Raw genomic sequence first — 15,912 nt, 5'->3', positions numbered from 1 at the left:
TACCCTCTTCACAGATTTTTAAGTGCAGAATACAGCATTGTTGACTATAGGCTCAGTGTTATACAGCATATCTCCAGAACTTATTCATCTTGCATCACAGAAACTTTATGCCTACTGAACAACAACTCTCCATTTCCCCCTCACCCAAGCCCCTGGCAATCACCATTCTACTCTCTGTTTCTATGAGTTTGACTATTTTAGGTAACTCATGTACCAAGTAATGTGGGAAACACACTCAGCCATACCTGAGCACCAATACCAACCACACTCCTAGGACTGGAATTGGGGCGGGATCAAGATTGGGGAAGGATCAGAGGTAGAGGGCGAGGGATACCAGCTCTGCATGTTTCTTGAGATTAAAAATTTATTCTATATTTTAATATGATCCTTTCATAATAGCTGGGTCAAAGTGACAGTATCAGTATATTCCTATTTCACATCATGAAATGTTCCCAAGTCATTCTAAAGCTAAAATCCCATAGTTACTTGCATTATCTCAAAGTTTGTACCTGAACTAGTGGTGGAGAACTACCTCAGTGGCTGATATGCTGTTCAGTTTGGAAGAACTGGCCCAGGTCCTTATTTTCCTCCAAAGTCCTATTCCGACTTTCTGTGATCAAAACAAAGTTCTACAATCTAAAAATGAGGCACAAAGGTAGTGAATATCCTTGCTGACAATTAATACTTCCTTAAAACAGGCATCCTTCTCTATGTCTGAATCCTTACTTTTATCTCTGTAATGCTCTCTTCCCTTATTTGTCTGTTGAAATCCTTCCCTTTCTTTCTTCTAGACTCATCTCAAATTCTGATACATGACTCAAGAGAAAAATTTTAAATTAAGGAGACTAAAGTAAATCTTGTAAGCCAATCTATTCCAAACTGTATTCCTCTCAACACTAGTAAATGTACTTGAAAAAATGGATTTGGTGGTCAAATAAAGTTAGGAAACACTGAGCCTTATTTCTTCCTTCCAGGAGACTGCCAGGGCTCATTCTCACACTAAAGACTCTAAAGGGTTATAACAAAGTAGACTTTCTATGTTTGTCGTGGTGGTCTTCTAAAGTATATGACCACAGAACCCACCCCTGCTTTATGTTTCTTTAAATCTCGCTTAGCTTAGTTTTCCACACAGAAGACAGTTTTTGAAAGCTCTTCCTCAGGGCACAGGGAAGAACCAAGTAACCTCATCAACTGTGTTTTCACTGAGACGACTGTAGGGTGGGGTGGGCGAGCTTCATCTCCATCTTTGGTAGTGAAGAAACCGTTGCTAGTCCAGAGAATAGATGATAAGGACATGCAACAGGGCAGTGTCAGTGTATGTAAAATAGAGGAGAACAAACAGGAAACAATATTGCAGAGGTGAAATGTCTTCAGGTTGGCAACCGAGGGGATGGATTACAGCTGAGTTTAAAGTTTCAAGAGCAGTTATGTGTGAAGAAGGGAGCGCCATTTCTTGATTGAAGAAAGGCCAGGATGATTTCCATTTTGGCCTGCTGAATTTCAGGCATCAAAAAAACACAAAACTTAAGATATTCCTGAGGTAATTGGAAATGCAGGGCAGAGTTTAGAAGAGAGGTCTAATCTGGGAAAACGAAGGTTGGGAAGTTATTTCATAAAATAATAATTAAAGCAGATTACTGGCAATGACCATTGTGTTTGTGTTAAGAGGGGGTCCAAATTTCCCTTTGTAAAAAATTCTAATTGTTTGTGGTTAAACATTTGTTTGTCATTTGAAATTTATATAATTTTTAGAGCTTTTTGGTTTAATCACACTTCTACCACAGAAGTTCTTCTTTTTTTAAAAATAGTCATTTTTACCCCTGTTATTTTTCCCATCCAGCATTTTTTGGGCTGTCAAGAGCACAAGCTGCAGAGGTAATGATAGGAAGATGATGAGTGAATGCCAGTCCTAATTAGAGACTTGATTGCTCTGTAATAAAAAAGCTTATATTTGATTTGGACGGTTCTGGGTTGTCTGGTAGAATGAATCAAATATGTCTGCACTTTCATTTCAAAATATAAAAAATGTGAATGTGCATTATTTATATTGTATTTCATGGCTATAATTAATTATGTGTCTGTGGAAATGATGTCCCCAAAGACAGCTGATTTTATGTTCAATCTGCATGTGCTTTTGTAAAACTAATTTGTTCTCATTAAAATTTTTAAGGGTTTATTTGAGCTAAACTCGAGAGGCCTTTCTGGTTATAAAACTCACAAAATACACAGCAAAGTCTAATTTTGGTTTTTACTAGTGAGTGAACTATTCAATGCCTGAAGCATTGTACTAGATATTATTATAGTGAATACGGCTGGGCTATAAAATTAAAATGAAGACATACTTCCTTCCCAGAGAGTGCTTTTAAGCTTGTTTGGAAGACTAGAATATAAATATAACAAATGAATGTAATGAAATCAGAACTTCTATTGTTGCATAAAAGAACATTATGGGGGCCGGCCCCTGGCTTAGCAGTTAAGTGCGTGCGCTCCGCTACTGGCGGCCTGGGTTCGGATCCCAGGCACGCACCGATCCACCGCTTCTCTGGCCATGCTGAGGCCGTGTCCCACATACAGCAACTAGAAGGATGTGCAGCTATGACATACAACTATCTACTGGGGCTTTGGGGGAAAAAGGAGGAGGATTGGCAATAGATGTTAGCTCAGAGCCGGTCTTCCTCAGCAAAAAGGGGAGGATTAGCATGGATGTTAGCTCAGGGCTGATCTTCCTCACACACACACACACACAAAAAAAGAACATTATGTTTCGTCAATGAAATAGTAAGTCTGTATGAAGCATTGACCAATTTTTCTTGTTAACCTATAGAGATTTGGAAGTTATTTTGCTTTTTTTTGGAAATTGTCTGTCATATCTTTGTTTTTATTTTCAATATTTGCTAAATATATATTGATAATAAAGTTTCAAAGATTTTTTCTCAAGTGGTATAAATAAAGCATTTTTTCCTTGTCGGTGTCAACACTAAACTGATTTACTTTCAAGCAGGCCACAATTGAAATGTAATATTGTAAATAATTTATTTATTCCAAGTTCACTATAATTAAATCTATTCATTGTGGTAAGACGTAATTGCAGTCATTAAAGCAACACTTACCAAAAAAATTTAAAATTTTTCTCATTTTCATTTATTCATGTGATTATAAATGCCTATGTCCCCTAGTCATGCTATAATTAATAGTTCAATGTGATATATTAGGTAGTTCACAGATATATTAGAGTTAATTTCATTTTTAAAAATAATGTTATTATTAATATTCATCAATGAAAGGACAAAGAATAATATTTATGAAGAAATTGGTTGACTTCCATAGGTTACAAGTATTCCATTCCTTTGTCAGTATTCTTTTGTTAATTTTCAATGTGATGATGATGGTAAAGCCAGCTGATTCCTCTGTTTTATTTTATCCAATTTCAGAGATCACTACCCTCACCAAGATGAAGCAATTATTTCCCTCTTCATTTGGTGTTTTCAGAGACCATTAAGCTTATTTTGTCCACATTGGGAAACAAAGTAATTTTCTATCCAAGGTACGTCTGATTCTCAACAACGCATTTTTCATTAGCATCAATCCCATTTTCCCAGAAGTCAGCCTTTTCAGCAGGCCAAGCTAAAGCTAGGACATGGTCAAGAACTTGGAAGTATGAAAAATAAAGGATCTTTGAGGTGTAAATGATCGTCATAAAGACTCTACAATTAATCCTAATGGCGATATTGAATTACTCTTAGGTTTAAGCTTAGAGGAGGGTGAATGATTAGAAGCAGGGAGGGGATTGATATTTGAACCAACAGTAGCTGGAGGAGACAGAACTGGTCACATCGTGGGCCTATGCTAGCAAAGGCTGAAACCATAAGATTAACATGAGATTGTCCTCAGAGTCTGGTTTACAGAGAGGGGCAGTAGAGTAAGGCAGGCCCTTGGGAACACCACTGGCAAAGGAGCAAGAACCTTCTAAGAACCTACCAGGTGTAGACACTGGGTAGGAGGAGACCAGGAACCAGGGAAGTAAGAACATTTCAGAAAGACGTCAATATCAAATACATCAGAGAGGCATTGCAAGATAAAAATGCTCCTTGAATGTTATAATATGGACATCAGTGCTAACTGCTGCCAGAGCTATCACAGTGGTGTGATAGGGTGAAAGCCAGATCCCAATAGGAGAAAAATGAGGATTGGAGACAGCAATGAAAATTGCTGAGTTGTGTTTATGGGCTCTTGGCATATACCAGATACTAAATAATTGGAAATTATTAAGATAGTCATTATCCTCAGTAACATACGGCTCTATGTACAGCAAGAATTAGACTCTTTACTCTGGGTTTTCTCTTATGTCACTTAGAGATACATTATGATATTAAAAGTCATTGAAAATCTGGACTCTCTCTTTTCTCTCTCTCTGAGGAATCATCCCAGATGTCCTTCACCAGGTGAATGTTAAGCAGACTGTTTTACACACAGATCATGGAATACTACTCAGCAATAAAAAGAAATGAACTGTAGATATTTACAATAACTTGGATGAATTTCCAGGTAATCATGCTGGGTGAAAGAAATCCAATCCCCAATGGTTGCATACTATATGATTCTACTTAAATAACATTCTTGAAATGACAAAATTTTAGAAATGGTGGTAAAATTAGTGGTTGCCAAAGATTAGACTGAGGGTGGGTGGTGGGTGTGGTTATGAAAAGTCAACAAGAGGGGTCCTTGTGGTGATGGAATGTTCTGTAACTTGATTGCGGTGGTGGATACAGGAACCTACACAGGTGCTAAAGTTGAAGAGAACTAAACCTACACACACAATGAGTATAGTAAAACTGGGGACATTTGAATAAGTTTGGTGAATTTTATCAATATAAATATATTGGCAAGGATATTATACTTTAGTTTTTTACAAAATGTTAATATTGGATGAAACTGGGTAAAATGTACAGAGAATCTCTTCTGTATGATTTCTTGGAACCACATGTAAATCTACAATGATCTCAATAAAATTTTCAATTAAAAGAAGTTAATTTCCTTCTAATCACCTGAACACATAGAGAGGCTATCTTGTTTGTTTTCCATCAAAATCCGAGCATATCATGCACGTAGATCAGCAATCACAATGGCAGCTCTCTGCCTTGCTTTGCTCCCTTCTAAGACAAAAAAGGGGCCTTGCCACTTATAAACAGCTGTTGCACGGGTCCAATTCTCTCTGCTGTTGTGAAATCCAGAGATTTTAAATTATTTATAATTTTTAAAAATGTGCATTTGTCTCTGGACTCAAACCAGCATAGTACCACTACTCTCTCTGGAGATTGTGTTTGAAATAATTTCTAACCTAAATCACTACTACAGCCGGCACAAAACAGCTGAATTTGGCTTGGCAAACCACGGTTTCCACTGCGTGATTTTTCTCAGGATAATGCTGAGCATGCCCGCCATCTCTCTTGTGCAAGGTTGGCAATCAACACCTGGATTTTCTTACGCTTTTTGATGCCCTTGCAAATCCTACATGTCTGTAATTGAGCATGTCTATAATTTCTTGCTATGTCTATGTTTTAAACTTCTGCTTTTGTTTTCATTGTGTTTACAGTTTCTTGACTATTATATAGGTCAGAGATAATGACTCAGTTTTTCCCTTCCACTCATCTTGGCTACCACCTTGCCCTAGTAGTACCTTACCTTTCTTTCTTTTTTTTTTTTCTTTCTCTTTTTGTTTTTATTGTGAGGAAGATCAGCCCTGAGCTAACATCCAAGCCAATCCTCCTCTTTTTGCTGAGGAAGACTGGCCCTGAGCTAACATCTGTGTCCATCTTCCCCCACTTTATATGGGACCCTGCCACGGTATGGCCTGACAAGTGGTGCGTCGGTGCGGCCCGGGATCCGAATCTGGGCCGCCAGCAGCGGAGTGCATGCACTTAACCACTACACCACAGGGCCGGCCCCAGTACCTTGCGTTTCTGATACATCTTTTTAATTTCGGAGGGCACTCAGGTGCAATGTGTCCCTTAAGTCTTCGTAAACCTTGTCAGGTAGATATTTTTATCCTTCACTTACAAGTATGGAAATGGAAATTCTGGATAATTTTCTAAGCTAGTAGGCGAGAGAGCATGACTTGAATTCCAGGTATTCTGATTCTAAATTGAGCGTCCTTCTCGTGACAATCACGCTTACTGGGGCGAAACAAAGACTGCCTGGCTGACTGACTCATTTTACCTCCGTGAATAGGTGGGAGCAAGCTCTTAGGGCCTCCCATGTGGCTTCTGGTCCCACTCAAGCCCTTCATTATAAATAGCATAAACCAGGAGGGTTAAAAGACTGCATTGAAAAGCACAAAGCTTTTCTTAAGCTTTACTTCCTTATCAGCATACAGATTTTCAAAAACATTTACTGAAAGTCATATTTTAAGATCATACTTCCTGAGTTACTGACAAATAGGGTAATTAGTTCTGAAAAAGTGCTTACCCCGTGCTGAGAAAAGAACGTCTTCCAAATGCAGGAGAACGATGACTAAATACCTATTCACTGAATGGATGGATAGATGAACCAACACGAGGACTGTAATTTTGTGACGGAGAATGCAGCATTAAGTAGTTTTAAAGCAAATTCGCTTAAAGGTAAGAATGAGAAAAACAAATTATGCTAACTGCCATGAATACTGTGTATTCAAAGATAATTTTCTTCATTTGTTAAATCTTTTAACAATTTCCATCTTTGTTGCAGGTACATTTATTTTCCTTCCCCGGTATTTGACACATCTCGCCCATAATGTCATTCTAGAGGAGGAAGGCCAATTGCCTTCTCCTTTGTGGAAGAACTAAATCAGCCATCAAGGCATGTTTTAAAAACGCAGGCTGCTGCAAGTTTCTTTCTGCTTCCCCCAATTACCAGTGTCTTAGAATAGGTTTCAATGAAAAGATCTTGGAGAGTCTGAGGAAGCACAGGACTAGCGTGTTTTCACGGCTGTGTTTTAAATATAAGGTGAGCTGTGCCCTTTGTCTATTCACATTTTGGGGTGTGTCTCAGACAGGGCTCCCCATGAGCACTAGTCTTGACTTTGGAGTATCTAATTGAGGGTCCTTTTTCAGCCTTGGTTACTGGGGACATGTGAGCTGGGGAATCTGTAAAAATGGGAACAATAATAGTGACTCACAGGGCTTTTGTTACTTGGATTAAATAAAATAGAAGAAATGAATGTTTATAGTCCAGAATTTGATTTATAGTAACCATTTAAAGCTATAGCTTCTTCTAGCGTCTATGTATAATTTAAAAATAAGATTATGTATAAAGAATAAATAACAATTATATAACTAGCATCTGTATATCTACCCCCTAATTAAGAAAAATTATTACCTTTGCCTTTATTCCTAACTTACAGAGTGCGTATCCTTCCCTCCTACTCAGAAGTAACTATTTTCCTTAATAAATGTGGTATTTATTAAGACCTTGCTTTTGTTGATATATTACTACATATGTAGTGGGACAATATGTTTTTAGTTTTATTTGTATTGAATTTTACATAAATGGAATTATATTTCATATGTTCTACAATTTGATTTTTTGCTCACAATTGTATGTTAAAAGATAATAATTGCAATGGAAAAAAATAGAAAAATCATAGTGAGGTTAGGGGTATGGGGAGTTCCAGCATGGAGGGGGTGAGGAGTAGGCTGACATTGTGCATGGGGATGGGGGGCAGAGTGGCTCTCACTGAAATCATCGTAAAGCCATGGTGGTTGATTAAGACAATGTGTCAATATGGCATAGGTGCTGGGATGGAAGAACTTGTCAAGTTTCACCCAAAATTCTGTTTGAGATTTCTAGGCAATTGCTTTGAATGTCTATGAAAAATTGACAAGTGTTTATAAAGTGTTTATAAAGTTGACATCTTCATGATATTAGTCTTGAAATCCATTAGTTGGATATAATTTTCCTTTCAATTTGTTGTTCTTTAACGTATTTCATCGAAGTTTTATAACTTTCTCCACAAAATTCTTGTATATTTTTTAAGATCTATTTTTATGTAATTAACAATTTTGATGTTTATTTTAATTGATATTATTTTAATTACATTTTCCTAACTCTTACTTCTGTACAGATTTCATATAGTGATTTTGATTCCAACTTACAGCTTCACCAGTATTAATTCTAACAATATATATATGTAGATAGTGATAATTTTTATTTCGCCTATCTATATTTTTATTTATTTTTTGTGCCTCACTGCACTGGTAATATCCCTCAAGACAAGGTTGAATAGAACTACTATTAGAGGAGATTCTTGACTTGTTCTTGGTCATAATTATTTTAACCATTAAGCCTGAAAATTGCTATATATTTTGTTGGAGGATTATCACCTTAAGAGAGTCATTTTATTTTCTTTTCCAGTTTTCTATAAATTTTTATTATGAATGGATATTGAATTTTCTCAAATAACTTTTCTGTCTCTATGAGATGATCATGGATTTTAACTCCTTTTGTATGTTCATGTGATAGAATTCATTAATTAGTCAATAATTTTTCTATTACAACTTTCCTATTACAACTTTCCTGCTGCTTTATCCTTTTCATACATTGTTGGTCTTGGTTTGTAAAATCATTGGCTTTGTATCAATGTTCACAAGCAAGATTGGTCTGCCATTTTTCCTTCTTGCACTGAGCCCGTCAGTCTCAGTATTAGAAGCTTACACTGCATGCATTTGTGGAGTTTCTTTTTCTACACTCTGAAATGGTTTATGCAAGATGTACTCGATCTTTGACCAATTGAAGAACTTTCTGTAAATTGGGCCTGATATTTTCTTTGAGGAAAGAGTTTACCTACTGCTAAGGATTCGACAGTGATTATGGAACTGTATGGGTCTTCCTTTTCTTCTCGGGTCTTCATTTTTCGACTCTCCACTCTGCACCAAGGTTCAAGACCATTGTCCTCCACTGGCTCCTTCAGACCTTGGATTCGTTTTCAGGGAGGTCTTCTATTACACTCCCACCCTGGAGAAAACCTTGGCTTGTCTCTCGAGCCCACAACCCACAGGCTGCCAACCCAGAGTTTAAATGTATCCAGTTCAGTAAATGTCTTCAACGGAAAACCTAGTTTCCATGCTGTGTTCCCTCTATGAAGTTATACTTTCCCTTTGGGGGTTCTGACTATTCCTTAATTTCTTGACATAAAGTTAAGAGTATTTAAATAGATTTTTCTATTTTATCCAATAGTTTATCTGTTGTTAGCCAAAGGATGATCAATGTATCTAGACATCCGGACCACCAGAAATAAAGGCTTCTTTCTTTCTTTCTTGTAAGATTTACTGAATTCTTAAGGTGCTTGAGGACTGCTTCTCTATTTTTCATTCCCTCAATTATTTCTTTTTTTCTGGACAATACCTTAGCAATTTCTTATGTAGTCTCCACACGTTTACAGCTTATATCCTTGTATTTTTGATGCATTTAGAGCAATGACAGTAATTATGAAAATATTTATTGTGCTTTTCTTCATGGTAGGCACTGTGGCAGGCGCTGGAGGTAACATGAAGAGAAGAGAGGCGTGAAGCGTGGAGTGAAGTAGGGATGGCTGCCTTGAGCAGAAGTGAGCCCATGAAGGAGGCTGCAGGCTGTGAGCCTGCATGTCTAGAGCCTACACAGGCTATTTCATATCTACGGAAAGAAATGATTTCAAGTGGAATGTTTAAATATAGCCCTGTTAGCCTGGTCACATGCAACTTATTTCAGTCAATAAGATTAAATCTTTTTATTTCAAACCATTTCATTGTTCTTATTTTAGAGTAAATCTAAGTGCATTTTCGGCCATGCTTTCATTTCTCATCAGCTCAGTTAATCCTATAAGTATAATCTGAAATAATTTCAGGTATGTGGACATTTTTAAGAAGTGTTCCTATTTGACATTTGATTTTGTTGCACATAACTTGGTTACAGGCAGACATGAAGGAGGCAGCCACGGTAGAGAGAAATTAGCAGGAAACCCTGGATGAGATGGTCTTGGATTCAATGCTCTCTCTTTCTCTGACTAGTTGAATTTCCATGGATAAAACACGACCTTCTCTGAGCCTCAGTTTCCTTGTTTATTGAATGGAGGCAGAAATGAATTTCCTCCCTCATTTTTGATTAGAATAAAAATTATGAAAATGAGATGCTAAAATGATGCTTTTAAATTTTGAATCAATCCATTTCACTCTCCTGCTTAACATCCTTCAATGTTTTGTCATTTTACTTGGAATAAAATCTGACGCCCTTAGCTTTGACCCGCGTGATCTAGTTGTTTTACAGCCCCTTCAGTGTAATTTCTTGACACTTGCCCCTCCTCCAGACCCTCTCTGTTCATCCCAGCCGCACTGGGCTCCTTGCCCAGCTGCCTTAACTGGGTTCCTCACGCCAGACCTGTGGCTGTGTCCAGTCTCTACACTTTCTCTTCTTTCTACCAGCATGCTGTTCTCACTGTTTTTCATCCTTCAGGTCTCCCCTCAGATACTGCCTCAAAGGGGTCCCTGGCCGTGCTCTCTGAAGGAGTCTCTCCCTCCCGCAAGGCACTGACTCACAGGCTTTCAGGCCAACATCACAGCCTGTGACTGTACTGTCCACAGTGTTCCTCACACAGCTGTCTTCTGGCTAACTCCCATTAGAACGTAAGCCCCTTGAGAGGAAGGATTTTGTCTGTCTTGGCCACTGCTGCTGAGTTTCAAACAGTCCATAGCAGCTGCAAGGCATTTGATACGTTTGTCTCTAATAAATGAATAAGGATCGGTTGTGAAGGTATATCTAAAACGCTGAAGCATTACTCAAATGCATGGTATTTTGACTGCCTTTTTTATAATTTACTTTTTACATAGCCTAATATTGTCAGAGAAGTCAGTTTATATCATCATTGAGATTCAGGGTTTGATGTTCTAAGTGGCAGAGACCCACAATAACAAGGTGTTAGGTTGACAGCAACTCCAGTGACAGCCAGCCTTGCTTCTCACCGCACTGCTCGAAAACCAGCCCTCAGCTTTGACAGATGAGCATTTCCAGCTGCTGTTTTTAGCGTATTTTCTAAATAAGGACAGTTTACCCATCAGTGGCTTCAATGTTCTTTTGGAATCCTAAATTCAAAAGTGCATTTTAGGAATTGATACCGAGACAATGTCCGTGTGACAGCAAACGCGTCAAATTCCAACTCTGTCAGCCAGAGGCTGAATGACTGCTGAGGAATGTTTTCTCGGAAGTAAATCTCTTTTTTTGTGTGTAATAATGTCAGTAGTAGATGCTTTTTTTTTTTTTTCCTGTGAAGAAGATCAGCCCTGAGCTAACATCCATGCCAATACTCCTCTTTTTGCTGAGGAAGACCAGCTCTGAGCTAACATCTAATGCCAGACCTCCTCCATTTTTTTCCCAAAGCCCCAGTAGATAATTGTGTGTCATAGTTGCACAAACTTCTAGTTGCTGTATGTGGGACGCCGCCTTAGCATGGCTGGACAAGCGGTGCATCAGTGTGTGCCCGGGATCCGAACCCTGGGCCACCAGTAGCGGAGCACGTGCACTTAACTGCCAAGCCACAGGGGCTGGCCCAATAGATGCTTTAATAACACGTTGAAGTTACAAAGCACTTTTCATGGACATTAGGAATTTCCTTTACCCACTGCATTTTATGTCACAATTATTCTCAGGCACAGTTCTGTTATGTGATATGCTTATCATATAACCAAGCAACGATGTGGCATTGACCATTAACAGATGCCCAGAAATGGAGAGTTTATGTCTTTCATTTTTCTAGAATATTCCTTATGCTGTTCAATTATATGCTGTTCTTGTATTGTTAGGATTTTTGAGGAGTGATGGCACAGTAGTTAATCATATGTGCTTTAGATTCAGATGACCTGGAATCTGAACCATCACTTGATCTATTACTAGCCGTGTGACCTTGGTCAATTTACTTAACCTCTCTGTAACTCAGTTTTCCCATCTATAAATGGGAATAAAATCACAATAATAATATAAACCTCAGAGATATTAATAAACATGATAAGCTTAGAATGTTGCCTACATATTGAAATAAATGTTACCTATTATTCTTTTTCAACATGCACATCTTTTATAGCCCCACAGAACTTAGCATATTGACATCAAACTCAAAGCACAAAAATATCAATTTACGTAACTTACACCGGGAGACTTGAGAAGCAAAACCATAGTAAAAACACTAAATGATATATATTCTGAATTTCGTTTATTCAGCTTTACCTTAGGCCATGCTCTCACCCCAGCTCAATGACAGGCCGCCACATTCTGGGTGTAGTAAATCAAGGGTTCTCTAGGCTTTGCTGAAGTATGGGTGCTTGACAAGTGCCTGAAGCTTCAGGAGCAGTTCTGATAAAGCCTTGCAGGGTGGATGGATTTTACACTATGGCAAAGTCAGGACATATTGTCCACAGCCCGTCAGCTTGGGACTGGTGTAACTGACCTTGGCTCTATTCTCACAACTCCAGGGTGTGTGCTGGGCTGGGCTCTGGATTCCTTGGTCAGTCTTGAAGGGTGTTGTGGTGGATCAGTTAGGGGCCAATGTTACTATCTCACGTTATCAATGGTCCTGAAACAGGGCGGTATAGCAATCAGGGTTGCAGTTCAGCAATGTTAAAGACACAGGTGTTTTTTTTGTCTTTCTGTGTCTGCCACGTTAACATGTCAGTCTCTGGTCTGGTTGCAAGAGGGATACAGCATTCCACGTGCCATGTGCAGACAGGATGACACCCCATGAAGAAGAGGTATTTTCTTTCCTTTGATACTTATTATAAATAAGGACAAATGTTCCCTGTAGCCACCTTAGGACTGTTTAGGTAGGGTTGGGCCACATGCATGTGCCCTTGCCAGACGAGGGGCTGGAAGGGACTATCTGGCATATTTGGTCTCTGAGGTTGGAGAGGTGCATAAGCAGTGAAGAAGGTCTATCCCATGAGTATCAGGCACTGTTTCTTTCTGGAAATATGCTTAGGAGCAAAATATAATATGCTGTCAAAGAGCTTATGGGCTAGGGCAAGAGACACAGCAGTAAACAGGAAATTGCACTCAGGGTGATAAATAAGACAAACACTGGAAGCATAGGGAGCTACAAAAACATTTAAGAAGGGCACCTGCCCAGTTGCGGGTGCATGCCTGCGGAGGTGGCTTCCCAGAGAAGGTACCTTCTAAGTTGAAACTCAAGGAGCATATAGTTCTTGGCCAAATGAAGGAAAATAGAAGGATAAGAGGTTTAACCGGGAAAAGTATCCGCGAATAAAATGGCCACGAGTTGTGTGAAAGAGCCTGCTGCAATGATGAGCTATACTTCAGTTTGGTTGGAGATCAGTAATATGTGGATGAGGTAAGAGGAGTCCGCGTAGGGAGTGGGAGGGAACAGCTGCACGCGTGCTGTCTCACCGAACACCTTTCTGTTTCGTATGTCACTCTACCGTCAACAGGCTACTGCTACCAACAGCAGTATCTGGTATGTGGCACACAGTTACACTTTTCTTAAGTCACAAATACACATGTGCAGCATCTGTAACTATACCAAAGTTAATGGATTTTTATTAGTATTGTTTTTTCAATCTTTTATGTAATGAACATTCATTAACACCTACTATGTGCAAACAAGAGGAAGAGGGAGAGAATTAAAAGGTGCAATCCATGTGGGCTCCCACTTGGGAAGATCAGTTACTATAGAAATACATGTAACATAGCGTGAAAAATACAAAAACAAAGGGAGTACAGAGTATCCGTCTACCAGTATGAAATCTGCAACTCATGTCTTCATACTTGGTAAACAGTAGTAATATGAATTTGCTCAATTAAAATGCAAACATTCGATTTTAGAAAACTTCATACTCCCTATTATAGGTAGAAAATTTCCATATCATTGCAAACTCTGTGAAAGAGGATGTTAAACTATTTTTAAATTGCTCAGCAGCCTTGTAATGAAGTTATTCTCTAAATCTATTGACAAATTTATCACACTTGACTTGTGTTACTCCAAATATTTCAGACTTCTTTTTCATAATGCTTTACCCCAAGTCTCTAAGTGTAAAAATTTCCGGTTGTTTCCAGCATCTACACACATTTTATCACTATTCTTCAACTCTCAAACTTTACTTCATTAATGTATATGGATAATGCTCAGTTCCGTCACATCTTATTAAGAACTAATGAAGCTCTTCTAGACTTAATTTTAGGACTCAGTGGTTGTCTAGATTTCCTTGTATCAGCATTCACTTTTGTCATCACCAGCGTTGGTGATTTCTCCTCACAACAGCCAATTTTGTGACTAACGATTGCCCTCAGGCTTCCTCCCTCCGCAGGAGTCAGCTCCCCACACTGCAGACACTCTCTTTTGTGCACTTCTAGGCATTGCTTCCCCATTCCAGGTGCCTCAAGGTCAGTAAACACACATGCAAATTTCATCTTCCACTTGTCAGGAGTATAAACAAGGCTATGAATGCACGTTTTTGTCAAACACATTTTCTCTTGTCCTTTTTATTTTTTTGTTGTTTACAATTGCTGTTTTAAGAACACGCTGTATCTCCCGTGGGGAATAAATTCAATACGATGAGAATAATTAATGACATTTTCAGAGTTTTAGGGTTTTAAATTCTATGGCATAACATTTATTTGCTGTCTAATAAAAGAAAGTAATGATGATGATGATATTAATAGCAGCACCACCACAACAATAGTATTCAGAGCACTACTGATTGCAAAGCGCATGGGGAAAAATGACAAGCCAGTGAATATAGAGTTAGATTTCAGGTACTAACCAACTTTTTATCTTCCTTTTCTTTATGTAGACACTAATTCTTAAGGAGAATATAAGTTAACAATTATTTACTAAAAGCAATGCCCTTCTCGGTGAAAAGGAGATATAACATTTTTGTAAAATATCCTAATTCCAATGAATCCTCCTCTAATTTTTCTTTTCCTCTTAACCTCTCAATATTCAGTTGCAGTAGAAGCTTGCTGTTAATTGGCCTGTATTTCAAAATTGTTCTTAATAGAAGTATATAATTCAGAAGTTTTTATAGGCTTTGTGAAAATGAATCTCAACTAAGATAGTTAAAACCAGGAAAAAAGTATTCTTTTACAATGCTGCCAGACTGAGTCATAGACTTATTCACCTGCCATATTTACTTCATGAAAGAATCAACACCATTGCTGCATGTTCTTTCTTGTTAAAGAGTTTGTAAGCCAAGAGTTAAAAATCAGTCCTAATATATGTGCATCATTAATACATTCAAAAAATTCCTATGGAATAACAAATCCTATTAATTTCTCCATGACATTGATTTCATAAGTTTACTTGCAACCTCATTCTTACCTATGTGCATTTGGTATTATTGTTAAATGAATACCCTTAAGAAACATCATATTACCTCAAATAGGTGGAGAGATTTTTTTAAAAGTCTTCTGAAGTCTTAGTTCACAAATCTCAAATGGCTCAATATAAGCAATTAGTGTGAATCCTAATTAAATACGGCAAAACAAATCCTCTTTGACAACAGTCTATTAACTATAGTTACAAGAAGGGAAAGGAGGTTAGCCTTGATTGTTCTAGCCTGTGTACTATCACACTTGAACTTAAACAAGTAGGCTTGATACTAAATCTTTCAGAAAACACTGTGCTTGTGGGTAGTGACAAACCATTAAGATGTCGAGGAAAACATTCAATTTTCCAGATGTTCCTACATATTCATGATAGATTTAATGAAATCTGTTTTGAGTTCCCTTAACAGATACAAGCTTCCTTCTTGGCTCATGGACTCGATCAGGAAGAAGATTCCTAACTGACTGGCAAAATTCAAGTCAACTTGTGATATATCCTGAGAAGATGGTGGCTGCATCTAGAAACAGGGATGCATTTGGAGAGCAGTAGAGCCAAGCAGAGTCTGAGAAGCACAT

The sequence above is a fragment of the Diceros bicornis genome, chromosome 16, assembly GCF_020826845.1.
Source record: "Diceros bicornis minor isolate mBicDic1 chromosome 16, mDicBic1.mat.cur, whole genome shotgun sequence".
NCBI lineage: Eukaryota > Metazoa > Chordata > Mammalia > Perissodactyla > Rhinocerotidae > Diceros > Diceros bicornis.
This window is presented reverse-complemented; position numbering follows the sequence as displayed.